This window comes from Candoia aspera, chromosome 16 (genome assembly GCF_035149785.1).
Source record: "Candoia aspera isolate rCanAsp1 chromosome 16, rCanAsp1.hap2, whole genome shotgun sequence".
Classification (NCBI taxonomy): domain Eukaryota; kingdom Metazoa; phylum Chordata; class Lepidosauria; order Squamata; family Boidae; genus Candoia; species Candoia aspera.
In genome coordinates, this window is record NC_086168.1 from 1,289,548 (window position 1) to 1,303,747 (window position 14,200).

General features: G+C 43.2%; 1 protein-coding gene and 1 long non-coding RNA gene across 5 annotated transcripts in view; one reads left to right on the forward strand and one right to left on the reverse strand.

Moving 5' to 3' along the window:
- The window catches only part of OLFM1 (olfactomedin 1), a 61,398-nt gene that overhangs the window by 36,875 nt on the left and 10,323 nt on the right, over nucleotides 1-14,200 (forward strand). The gene's annotated exons all lie outside the window — the stretch shown is intronic.
- The window catches only part of LOC134506237 (uncharacterized), a 34,847-nt gene that overhangs the window by 10,855 nt on the left and 9,792 nt on the right, over nucleotides 1-14,200 (reverse strand). The gene's annotated exons all lie outside the window — the stretch shown is intronic.

Genomic DNA, 14,200 nt, shown 5'->3' on the forward strand with positions numbered 1-14,200 from the left:
TTCGATCCGGAGTGGGTGAGCCCTCCGTTGGCTGCACCTGCACCACGTTGGGGGATAAAGGGTATCTCTGCCTCCAGGATGGGCCCCCCGCTGCTGTGGCATCTCCTCGGGTCTCATCCCAGGTGAGCAGCTCACCCGGAGAATTCACGGTGGTCTCCGGGGCCGTTTTCAGCCCCCCGGCTTCGCTCTCCGACCCGGAGCTCGCCTCCTCTCTGATGGCGGACAGCTCCCCTCCTTGGGACGGTCGGCCGGACGGCCTCACGGTCGAGTCCGGTTCCCCTTCCTCCATCATCACGATTTCGGGCTCGGTCATCGCGGGCTCTCTCCCTCACAAGTTAGACGCTTGTCTTCCTTGGACAGGGGCCAGCGGAGTTAGGAACTGAGATTCTCAGCTTTATGTAATGATTGCCCCAGCCCCAAATACTCAGACTCACAAGAGGATGCTAAATGAAATCTGATTTATTAGAGTACTAAAAGCAAATACAGAGAAAGCTGAGAATGAGCAAAAGCGCGCCAAATACAAACTTAAACCCTTGCTTCAAACGTATCCCGCCTCCCTCATAACAGCCCCGCCCGGCACAGGTGCTAGCAATCGTCAGAGTTGCTAGCCTGGGAAAGTAACCTTGAGCGCAGTAGATAACACAAACACATTCCAAAGCAAAGCCAAAATATAAGCGTTCCCATCCTCCCTAGACAAATGAAACACGCATCCAATTAATGACATGCGAAACGTTACGATGCATCAAATACATTGAAACGGCGCACATGACACTATGTCTTTTAACAAATGTTTAAACCATATAACCTCATTACAGGTTTGTGTTAGAGAATAAAACTCTGCTTCTGCAGTGGAAAGAGCAACAAGTGTTTGCTTTCTAGAATGCCAGCCTAAGCTAGATCCAGCAAATTGAATTACAATCCCAGAAGTGGATTTCCTGACATCTGCTCCCCAGTCAGAATCGCCAAAAGCCTGCAATTTCTCGGTTCCAGAGGCATTTAGCTTCAGGCAATAATTCTTTGTTCCTTGCAAATACCTCATTAACCTCTTCAGTGCTGCTTTTCCAGTAGATGTAGGCTTCTCTACCTGTCTACTTAAAATGGCCACAGAATTTGAGATATCTGAGCGAGAGTGATTTGCAATGTACAGTAAACTTCCAATTGCAGATCTGTATTTCTCTGCCTCAATTAATTGAGTTTCTCCTATTTCTTTCTGAAAACCTGGTATCATGGTGTGGAGACTGGCTTACAGTCTTGCAAGTTAAAATCCTCTAGGAGCTTTTGGATTTTATTGTGTTGGCTTAATAGAAAGATACCATCCTTCTCTCTGTTTATTTCCAAGCCTAGGTAATTTGTTACTGTTCCAAGGCTTTTTAATGTGAAATGGCTTTTTATGCAGGCTTCAAAATCAAGCCTTTGTTTTTCTGTTGATGTAAACAGCAACAGATCATCAACATAAATGCACAGATACATACAGCCTTGTTTGTCTTTCTTAACATATACACATGGATCTGCTTTTCCTTTTTCAAAACCAAAATTCTGCAGTTTTTCATCTAATTTTTGGTTCCAGGATCTAGCAGCCTGTTTTAATCCATGGATTGATTTCTGCAGTTCACAGACCAGATTCTCCCCTTTTTCATAGCCAGGGGGTTGCTGCATGTATAATTGTGGTCTAAATCACCATAGAGAAATGCAGTTTGAATGTCATAGTGGTGAACTGACATTCCTTTGAGTGCAGCAATTTTTAACAGTAATGTAATTGATTCACCTTTAGTAACTGGTGCAAAAGTCTTGTCAAAGTCTAAATCTTTCCGTTGAGTGAACCCTTTTGCAAATAACCTTCCTTTATAGTTTTGGATTTTGCCATCAGCATCCCTTTTCAGTTTGAAAACCCACCTACAACCTAGAGAGCGTTCATTGGGAGGTAGATTTACCATTTCCATGTTTTATTTTCTTTCAAGGATGCTAACTCCTGTTGCATGGCAGAATGCCAATTTTGTGCAATCTCAGGTGGTAAAACATTCACTTGTTCTAAAGACTCAGGTTCTGTGAATATGTGAAAAGCCTTTACTGTTTCAGCCTGAAAACGTGATGGAGGAACGCCTTTATTACTCCTCTGAGATCTGCGAGGTAATACAGGGCTTAAATTTTGACTCCTTTCCTGAGAAGCATCTGTCTCATCAGACAGATCTTCAGTTTGCTTTTCTGGTTTAATGTCCTCATCAGGCAAACAATCACCATCAGCAAGTCCTTGCTGTTCTCTTGTGGTGGTCAGATCAACTGGAGAGCTAGAATTTAATCTCCCCCAGTTTTGTTCAGCAAAAGAAGCGCTTTTGCTAATTATCAATTCCTCTCCCACTATGAACCTGTAGCTCCTCTGGCTTTGTTCATAGCCAACAAAGATGGCTTTCTTTGTTGTGGGGCCTCCTTTCCTTCTCTGCTGTTTTCGAATATGAACCCAAGCAGTGCTACCAAACACTCTAAGATGGTTTACCTTTGGTTTCACACCATAAAATAAGTGGAATGGAGTGTCCTGAATCACAGAGTTATACAATCTGTTTTGTACATAACAGGCAGTAGATATTGCCTCTCCCCAATACTTAAAGGATAAATGTGAATCTTTAAGCATGCATTCCATCGCATTTTGCAAGGTTCTGCCCTTTCTTTCAGCAACACCATTTTGCTGAGGGGTGAAAGGGTTAGAAAGAATTTGTTCTATCCCCTTTTCTGCTAGGAACCTTTTGAATGCGTGAGAAAGGTACTCTCCTCCTCTATCACATTGGAATGCAGATACAGGCCTAGGGAATTTTCCATTTGCCCATGTCACAAAACCTTTAAATTTCTCAAATGCCTCATCTTTATGTTTTAAGATGCAGATAAATGTGTATCTTGAGAAATCATCAATGATGGTCATTGCATACCTTGCTTGTCCAAGACTTGGAGCAAAAGAACCAATAATGTCAGAGTGTACAATTTCCAAAGGTCTAGTTGTAACTCTGTCACTGTGCTTACTCACAGGAGCTTTTAGTGTTTTGCATTCTTTGCAAACTACACAATCCAAGTATTTGTCACAGGGTTTTATCTTTAGGTCAGCACACAGCTGTGGCATTTGTGCTATATACTTGAAATTAGCATGACCAAATCTCCTGTGCATCAGGTGGACACATTGGTCATGATATGGCGTGTTGCCAACTGCAGCCTTGCAGCTTGGCTTCCTTGCATTTTGCACAATGTACAAGGAGCCTTTTAACATACCAGTAGCACACAATTTCCCATTTTTACGTATCTCACAACCATTTTTCTTAAATGTTATGACATACCCTGTTGCAGCAAATTGTGCCACAGATAAAAGGTTTGACTGTAGATTTGGCACATACAACACACCTTTCACAGTTTCTCCCAAGCAGGATAAATACATGTCACGTCCCATAATTTTGGTCGCAGACCCATCAGGCAAAGATACACTTTGTCTTTCAGTTTTAGACAGTGACACAAAAGAGCTTTTACAATTACATAAATGACAATTGGCCCCAGAATCTAACACCCATACATCAGAATTACCCTTCTCAGCAACCTGTGCAATTTGGGCTGTCTGAAGAGCCTTCTTCTGTGTTGCCCTTGTGTTCTTCTTCTCTGTCTTCCTAGTCTTGGGTCTCAAGGCACAGTCTTTCTGCAAATGTCCAGCTGAAGCGCAAGTGAAACATCGCTGGCTGGCTAGCGCTGTGGCCTCAGCTTCTGTGGCCTCAGCTTCTTTTTGCTTTTCTGGTACTGCAGCTTTCCAGAAGTAATGGGGGGGAATCTTTCCTCTCTCTTCTCCCATTCAGGGAGTAAGCGCTGCGTAACATACGATGGGGTGAGGTCTGCTTCAGGCATAGCCTCCAGGGTACAAATCAGCGTGTCCCACGTTGCATTTAGTGAGGACAGGAGGATATAGGATTTTGTGAGAGGTGTAAATTCCATTCCTCTCTCCTGCAACTCAACAAACAGCTGCTGAATATAATGCAGGTGCTCAGGAAGGCTATCTCCTTCTGCAAGGTAGGCTCTGTACAGCTTTTTTGTCAGGGTAACTTTACTCCCTGCTGTTGCCTTTACATACAAGTCTCTCAAAGTGTCCGAAAGTTGCTTTGCAGACTGTATACCTCGCACGTGGACTAGCTGATTGTCCTCAACTCCCAGGATAATGGTGGCTCTAGCCCGCTCATCCTGTCTCAGCCATTCAGCACTGGGATTTTGGGCGGGTTGCTCACCAATTGGCAGCCAAAGATTCTCTCTGAGAAGATTCATCTCCATCTTCAGGGCCCAAATTCAAATGGTCTCTGATAGGCGCTCCAGAGGCATCGCTGAGGGCTGGGAGGTAGCCATGGCTTCTTCCTTCTTTTGCAAGTCACCTCAGCTGGCTTCTTTGTCCTGTAGACCAGCAGTTGCTGGAAAATCTCCAGGCGGCTCCAAAGAAAATCTTCACAGGTCTTTGCTACTTGCCTTTAAATTGTGCATGAGGTGTGGAGCTGATCTCTCTATTCTCTCTGGTTTTACTGGGCTTACTGGGTTTACTGGGCTGCTTACTGGGCTGTTTACTGGGCCCATAACCTGTTGCAGAGTGCTAGAAAGCATTTGGCCCAGGAGAGATCAGAAAAGTCACACACCAGGCATTTCTATAAAAATAATTTTATTTACAGAAAGCAAACATATTTAAAGGCTGTTTGCTGAGAGGAGAGATTTCTCTCAGCTGCATACTCTCTGCAAGCCTACACAGAAGGGAAACTGAAACTAAAACAAGTTCAGGCAAGTTCCTCCCTTAGGCAATGCAACCATTAACACGTGAAAGGGGGACAATTAAATTCAACCTGGTGAAAACCCAGCCAAAATGATTAGTTACCTTAATCTGTAGTAGAAAGCATATTAACAAATACCACTTATCTAACCATTGTGAGGAAGCTTGGACAGATGACCTTTCTGCCGCTGTTCCCAGCTGCTTCTCCTTCAGGATTTGCATCTTCATACTGGACTCTAATTACATTCTTGAATAAACTAGGTATTTTGCGTAATCACACAGTTAGGTATTTTGCATAATCACACAGCTCCAGTTTGCAATCATAGAACATAACATTTGGAAGGGACTTTGCAGTTTATGTAGTCCGCCCCCTGCCTTGTGCAGGAACACACTACTACAGCATCCCTGACGGATGGCCATCCAGTGTCTGCTGAAACACCTCCAGTGAAGGAAGTTCCAGCACCTGCTGAAGAAGCCCGATCCACTGGTGAACAGCATTCACCCCTAGGGTATTCTTCTCGATATCCAACCCAAACCATTCCATTGTGTTTCTGAACAATTCTGCCACACTTTCTATATGACCATCCTTTGTACACTTGTTGACTGCATCAGGTCTCCCTGCAGTCTTCCTCTCTCCAGACTAAACATATCGAACACATACAATTGTTCCTCTTTAAGTTTTTCCTTCCAGCCCCCTCATCATCTTTGTTGCTCTTCTCTGGACATGCTCAGTTTGCCAGTGTCCTTCCTAAAATGTAGAACTGGATACAATATTTTAGGTATGATCTGAACAATGCAGAATAGAAGACCTCTCTTGATTTTGACACTACTTCTGTTGATGCAGCTGAGGATTGCATTTGCTTTTTTTTTTACAGTTCCATCATTATTTATGTATTTATTTAAATTTATTGGCTGCCCAATCCCAATGGACTCTACTAGAGAACTAGAGAAAACATAAAAACAGGTAAAAACATTAAATCAAACAGCCCAGACTGAAATCTAATAAACAGCAAAATCAACAAAACAAAACAGAGACCATTGAACAAATAATAAACATCAACCCCAGGCCTGGGACCAAAGCCAGGTTTTCAATCCCCAGGAGAGAAAGCGCCATCCTTAACATCTGGGGAGATGTTATTCCAGAGGATGGGGGCCACAGCAGAGAAGGCATGCTTCCTAGGTCCTACAAGATGGCAATAGAGGAGACCTGGAGCACACCCACTCTGCTGGAACGTACTGGGTGGGCAGAAACAGTTGGAGACAAGCGGTCTCTCTGATAGCCAGGTCCCATGCCAGACAGGGCTTTATAGATAATAACCAACACCTTGAATTGCACTTGGAAGCCAACTGGCAGCCAATGCTGCTTGTGTAGCAGTGGTGACACATGGGCCCACTGAAAGGTGCCTGTTACTGCTTGTGCCACTGCATTTTGAACCAGCTGTAGTTTCTGGGTGGTCTTCAAGGGCAGTCCCATGTAGAGTGCATTGCAGTAATCCAATTGTGAGGTGACCAAGGCATGAGTGACTGTCTGAAGGGCCTCCCGACTGAGGAAAGGATGCAACTCGCATACAAGATAAACCTGTGCAAAGGTTCTCACGTCTGCAGCTGCCCCCTGCTCTTCGAACAGTAGCTATAAGTCCAGAAGGACCCCCAAGTTGTGCACCAGTCTTGACTGGGGAAGTGCAGCCCTATCCAAGACCAAAGATGGCAACATCCCCAAACCATTGGGTCCAAACAGCCACAGCCACTTGGTCTTGTTAGGATTCAGCCGAAGTCTGTTCTACCCCATCCAGACCTAAACAGCCTCCAGACACTGAGTCAAGACATTAACAGCTTCATCTGTGCTGCTCAGGAGATGTAGAGCTGGGTAACATCAGCATACTGCTGATGCCGTACCCTAAACTGGCGGATGACCTCACCTAGTGGTTTCATGTAGATGTGGAACAGGAGAGGCTCAAGTTCTGCTAGTAATCCATCCTTTATATATGTCCTGCTGCCCAGTATAGTTCCCTTCTTGTGCCTCTGGCTGTTAAAATTCTTCCTGTTGGTTTCTGCCTGTTGTTCCAGCTTGTCAAGACCATTTTGAATCTCTATAGTCCTCTAAAGTAATTCCTATCCCTTCTATCTTAGTGTCATTTGCAAATTTGGTTATCTATTGTAGCTCATCCAAGTCAGAAAAGGTAAAACTCTACTCCTGTGCATGTGTTTTGCTTTAAAAAACCCTCTCCCTGCTTCATAGCTGGGGAAATCCTGGATACAGTTGTGGGAAAAAGTAAGTACACTCTCTTTGAGTTCTATGGTTTTATGTATCAGGACATAATAAAAATCATCTGGTCCTTAGCAGGTCTTAAAATTAGGTAAAGACAACCTCAGATGAACAACAACACATGACATATTACACTGTGTCATTTATTTTTACAGAAATAAAGCCAAAATGGAGAAGCCATGTGTGAAAAACTAAGTACACCCTATGATTCAATAGCTTGCAGAACCACCTTTAGCAGCAATAACTTGAAGTAATTGTTTTCTGTATGACTTTATCAGTCTCTCACATCGTTGTGGAGGAATTTTGGCCCACTCTTCTTTACAACATTGCTTCAGTTCATTGAGGTTTGCGGGCATTTGTTTATGCACAGCTCTCTTAAGGTCCTGCCACAGCATTTCATTTGGGTTGAGGTCTGGACTTTGACTGGGCCATTGCAACACCTTGATTCTTTTCTTTTCAGCCATTCTGTTGTAGATTTGCTGGTGTGCTTGGGATCATTGTCCTGTTGCACGACCCAATTTTGGCCAAGCTTTAGCTGTCAGACAGATGGCCTCACATTTGACTCTAGAAAACTTTGGTATACGGAGGATTTCATGGTTGACTCAGTGAGTGCAAGGCTCCCAGGTCCTGTGGCTGCAAAACAAGCCCAAATCATCACCCTTCCACCACCGTGCTTGACAGTTGGTATGGCATGTTTGTGCTGATATGCTGTGTTCGGTTTTTCCCAAACGTGGCGCTGTGAATTATGGCCAAACATCTCCACTTTGGTCTCTTCTGTCCAAAGGACATTGTTCCAGAAGTCTTACAATTTGCTCAGATGCAACTTTGCAAACCTAAGCCGTGCTGCCATGTTCTTTTTAGAGAGAAGAGGCTTTCTCCTGGCAACCCTTCCAAACAAACCATACTTGTACAGTCTTTTTCTAACTGTCCTGTCATGAACTGTAACATTTAACATTCTAACTGAGGCCTGCAGAGTCTGAGATGTAACCCCAGGATTTTCTGCAATTTCTTGGAGCATTGCACGGTCTGACCGTGGGGTGAATGTGCTGGGACGTCCACTCCTGGGAAGACTGGCAACCGTCCTGAATGTTTCCCACTTGTGAATAATCTTCCTCACTGAGAATGATGGACTTTAAATTGTTTGGAAATGGCCTTATAACCCTTCCCAGATTGATGGGCAGCAACAATTGCTTCTCTCAGATCATTGCTGATGTCTCTGAATGCTTGAGACCAGCAAACTCCTAAAACTTGCTGATGATCAGTTAATCAGTTAATCAAGGCATTTGATTAGCAGCGCCTGGCTGCTACTTAGCCTCTTAATACCTATGGAAGCAGTAAGGGTGCACTTACTTTATCACACATGGCTTCTCCATTTTGGCTTTATTTTTGTAAAATAAATAATGGCATGGTGTAATGTGTTCAACTGAGGTTGTGTTTACCTAATTTTAAGACCTGCTAAGGACCAGATGATTTTTATTATGTCCTGATATGTAAAACCATAGAACTCAAAGAGGGTGTACTTACTTTTCCCCACAACTGTATATGCAAATTGCACCCTTTGATCTCCTGAGCAGATGCCAGTAGCCGCCAGTTTTTTCAGTCCTTTCATAGCTGCTGCTGCTTATGGCTGGCTGGAACGAAGGAAAGCGGGAGAAGGGTGCTCAGTAAAGTTACCCCTCTGCATGGGTCCCTCATTGTATCCTCTTCCCACGTTCCCCACATGGGGAGATTATGCAGCGGCCTTTTTGTCTTGGCTGACACTTTGTCATGTGGCCCATATACCAGCATGCCTCTTCTAGTGATTGATGCTGCAATAGTCAAGGTGAGGCATGGCACCTGTTTGGCCCCCGTCTCTGTCAGTGGCTTTCTCTTTGCTTCAGGGATCAGTGCCTGTTGGGTGCAAAGAACGGTCCAATAATTCCTACCAGAGGAGAAGCATCCTTCTTAGTCAAACGCAACACGGGCACTTACGAACGGCCTCCAGCAGCCAAGAGAGTTTTTCTTCTGTTTTCTCAGGCTGCTTGAAAATTTCTTTCCAGTTTTTCTGTGTGATGGTTTTCAGCTGTCTTCATGTTGGAGGTAGCAGAGGACGTTGTCTTCCTGGTGTTGCCACTTCTCGAGCTATTTTCCATCCCTCAGCAGCCTCCCTTGCTGCTCACACTTCTCTGTCTGAAAAAGCCCCTGAAAAGGAGAATGAGCTTAACAATGTTGTCTCTGGGGATCAAAGCCAGGGAGGTGGCAGAGTGCTGGAGATAGGGCGGAAAGGCAGGACATCCACACCCACAGCTTGACAAGCTTGTGGCTAAGGGACTGCAGGAAAGGCACACACTGTGAAGGAGAATTTCCCTTCCTTGAAACATTTCCAAGCACATTTGCTGTCATCAACCTGAATGCGACTGGGAGGAAAACTCACTGAAGAACCGCTTTGCAAACGAACTTCAGTCATACCAAGGGTGTTGTTTTCAAGAGTTTGTTGAAAAATGATGTTTGCAAAGCTCCTTGTCCTCCATTTTGGATAGCAGGGATTAAGCAGAAGAGCAACGGTATCAAAGGAATCTGCCCAGCACCTCCAGAGTGATTATGTCCCTGTTGTTACCCAGCTTTCCTCCTATGCTTTTCACCACCACAACACACAGAGTTAAGATGGTGCCAAATGCTTGCTTCTGCGCATGCCAGCAAGAGCTTACCCTGCCAATTTCTGCAAATCAAACAGTTGCTAGAGGTACAAGGGGTGGGGGATGGGCTGGCATGTTGGCAGCAACACATACATGCCGAAAACAGCAATCTGAGGGATTGTTTGGACTTTTCCAGCTGATTCTAGATTTCCAGTTAGATAGTAAGATCTAACAGTGCTGGCTTCTTCCAGGCCCCAACAACCAAACAGTGCCATCTCATGGGAGCTCTGTTGCTACTCCTGCACTCTGAAATGGCAGACCCCTCCTGTGTCCATACAGCCCCAGCCCTGCTGTCTTCCTAGAAAGCTTCTAAATCCTGGCTTTTCCAGCAGACCTTTGCCCAGGGCAATATATAAGCTGAGAACAGATTCTTGTTGTTCTGCTTGTATTCCCCTGCGGTGGTCTTGTTTTTTTTCTTTTTCATTACTGGCTTCTTTTTTGTTTACTTTACCTAATATGCTTTTACATTTTTTAAAATGCTGCCTTGAGTTGCTTCTGGATTAGGTGACTTATAAATCAAATCAATGATGGATGGATGAATAAATAAATAAATTCCACTTCCAGCCATAAGTTGCATTATTTGATTATACACACACATACATAAATATTATTAATATAATATAATATAAAATATAATGTAATGTAATGTAATATAATATAATATAATTATATGTTAGTAACAAGAACCTCACCTCCATCCAGTTCCCTCGCTTTCTCTGGTTGCACTGAGTAACCACAGCACATCTCTGCTGTCGTGAAACCTGTAATGGTTGCCTAATCCCAAACACTCAGTCTTACAAGCCTGAGATTAAAGATAACTGATTTATTAAAGGAATAGTATGCAAATACAGAGAAAGCTGAGAATAAAGCAAAAGCGCACGAAATACAAACTAAATACTCTTGCTTCAAACCCAATCCCGCCCCTCACCCCACCATAGTAACCACCCCCTCCCAGGTGTTGGCAACCGTCACACATCGGCCTGGGAAAGTAACCTTGAATACATGTCATAACCCAAACATACATTCCTGCAGAACAGCAAGGAGATTACAGCCTGGCACGGCTGAAATTCCCCTCCCCGCAAATGACAGACACGGAACAGGAAAGTGACATGTGAAACGTTACGATGTATTCAAACCATTGGAACGATGAACATGACAAAACCATCTTATTGCCTGCCTACATAGAGAAAACCCTCAAGGTTTCGGACCTCAGTTTGGTGACCTGCTGCAACAGATGTTGTTGATGTTTTCCTACTAACGATTAAGACTGCTATTGTACCTAATCATTTTGGCCGGGTGAAGAGGTTGTATTTGATTGTCTCCTTTCACGTGCTTGATGCAAATCGCCTGGGGGGAGGAACCTGCCCAGACTGGTTTCTTACTTCCTCTTTTTTCTCTCTGCCAATATGTAGCCAAGCTAGGTAGCTCTGAATGAGAGCTAAGTCCTTTAAATATGTTTTGCTTTTGTTTTGCTTTTTGTAAATAAATTATTTTTATAAAAATGCCTGGTGTGTGACTTTTCTGATCTCTCCTGGGCTAAAGGCTTTCCCAGCATTGTGCAACAGGTTATGTGCCCAGTGAGCAACCCAGTAAAACCAAGAGAGATCAGCTCCACACCTCATGCACAATTTAAAGGCAGGTAGCAAAGACCTGTGAAGATTTTCTTTGGAGCCACCTGGAGATTTTCCAGCAACTGCCGGTCTACAGGACAAAGAAGCTAGCTGAGGTGACTTGCAAAAGAAGGAAGAAGCCATGGCTACCTCCCAGCCCTCAGCGATGCCTCTGGAGCGCCTATCAGAGACCAACTATTTGAATTGGGCCCTGAAGATGGAGATGAATCTTCGCAGAGAGAATTTTTGGCTGCCAATTGGTGAGCAAAATTGCTCCAAAATTGCTTTTGCTCCAAGTCTTGGACAAGCAAGGTATGCAATGACCATCATTGATGATTTCTCAAGATACACATTTATCTACATCTTAAAATATAAAGATGAGGCATTTGAGAAATTTAAAAGTTTTGTGACATGGGCAAATGGAAAATTCCCCAGGCCTGTATCTGCACTCCAATGTGATAGAGGAGGAGAATACCTTTCTCACAAATTCAGAAGGTTCCTAGTGGAAAAAGGGATAGAACAAATTCTTTCTAACCCTTACACCCCTCAGCAAAATGGTATTGCTGAAAGAAAGGGCAGAACCTTGCAAAATGCGATGGAATGCATGCTTAAAGATTCACATTTATCTTTTAAGGATTGGGGAGAGGCAATATCTACTGCCTGTTATGTACAAAACAGATTGTATAACTCTGAGATTCAGGACACTCCATTCCACTTGTTTTATGGTGTGAAACCAAAGGTAAACCATCTTAGAGTGTTTGGTAGCACTGCTTGGGTTCACATTCCAAAACAGTAGAGAAGGAAAGGAGGCCCCACAACAAAGAAAGCCATCTTTGTTGGCTATGAACAAAGCCAAAGGAGCTACAGGTTCATAATGGGAGAGAAATTAATAATTAGCAAAAGCGCTTCTTTTGCTGAACAAAACTGGGGGAGACTAAATTCTAGCTCTCCAGTTGATCTGACCACCACAAGAGAACAGCAAGGACTTGCTGATGGTGATCGTTTGCCTGATGAGGACATTAAACCAGAAAAGCAAACTGAAGATCTGTCTGATGAGACAGATGCTTCTCAGGAAAGTGATAGGAGTCAAAATTTAAGCCCTGTATTACCTCGCAGATCTCAGAGGAGTAATAAAGGCATTCCTCCATCACGTTTTCAGGCTGAAACAGTAAAGGCTTTTCACATATTCACAGAACCTGAGTCTTTAGAACAAGTGAATGCTTTACCACCTGAGATTGCACAAAATTGGCATTCTGCCATGCAACAGGAGTTAGCATCCTTGAAAGAAAATAAAACATGGAAACTGGTAAATCTACCTCCCAATGAACGCTGTCTGGGTTGTAGGTGGGTTTTCAAACTGAAAAGGGATGCTGATGGCAAAATCCAAAACTATAAAGGAAGGTTATTTGCAAAAGGGTTCACTCAACGGAAAGATTTAGACTTTGACAAGACTTTTGCACCAGTTACTAAAGGTGAATCAATTAGATTACTGTTAAAAGTTGCTGCACTCAAGGGAATGTCAGTTAACCACTATGACATTCAAACTGCATTTCTCTATGGTGATTTAGACCACAATTATACATGCAGCAACCCCCTGGCTATGAAAAAGGGGAGAATCTAGTCTGTGAACTGCAGAAGTCAATCTATGGGTTAAAACAAGCTGCTAGATCCTGGAACCAAAAATTAGATGAAAAACTGCAGAATTTTGGTTTTGAAAAAGGAAAAGCAGATCCCTGTGTATATATGAAGAAAGACAAACAAGGCTGTATGTATCTGTGCATTTATGTTGATGATTTGCTGCTGTTCACATCAACAGAAAAACAAAGGCTTGATTTTGAAGCCTGCATGAAAAGCCATTTCACATTAAAAAGCCTTGGAATTATAACAACCTAGGTTTGGAAAAACACAGGAAGAAGAATGGTAGTTTTCTGTTAAACCAAAGGGGAGATAATGGTAAAGTAATGTGAATGGAAAGACATATAAAGTTGTCAGAGAAGATTGGTTTGCATCTTAATCTATAGTGTAAAAAGGGGAGTGTTGATGTTTTCCTACTAACGATTAAGACTGCTATTGTACCTAATCATTTTGGCCGGGTGAAGAGATTGTATTTGATTGTCTCCTTTCACGTGCTTGATGCAAATCGCCTGGGGGGAGGAACCTGCCCGGACTTGTTTCTTACTTCCTCTTTTTTCTCTCTGCCGATATGTAGCCAACAGATGTAGGTAGCTCTGAATGAGAGCTAAGTCCTTTAAATATGTTTTGCTTTTGTTTTGCTTTTTGTAAATAAATTATTTTTATAGAAATGCCTGGTGTGTGACTTTTCTGATCTCTCCTGGGCTTTCCCAGCATTCTGCAACAGATGTCACGTCAATTTCAGGCAGTGACAGACTTTACCTCAGCAATATTTGTATATTTTATGCACAAAATCTCTTTTACGATTTAATCAACATTCAGCCGTTAGGCCCCATCAGCCCAATAAATGGAGAGTTTACGGTATTTCTACTCAGGAGTAAGTAAGTTTCACGTGGCTTATGAGCAGGTGAAGAAGGACAGAACTGCAGCCTTTGAGTAGTGAACTGAGCTACAAATCTTGTTTCTGCACCATCTTTGCACCCATGGAAAGTTCAAGCCATGTTGTACAAGTTATAGGCCTCTTATCACAGAATTGTAGAGTCAAAGAATTGTGAACTTGGAAGCAACCCCAAGAATCACTTAGTCCAACTCTCTACCATGTTCAGGAAAACTAGTCAAGCCACTCTCAAGAGATGGCTATCCAACCTCTTGTTAAAACCTCCCTAGGTAGACTATTGCACTGTTGGACAAACGTTACTTTGAGGAAATTCTTCCTTAGATTTAAATGAGATCTAGGTAGCTGCAACTT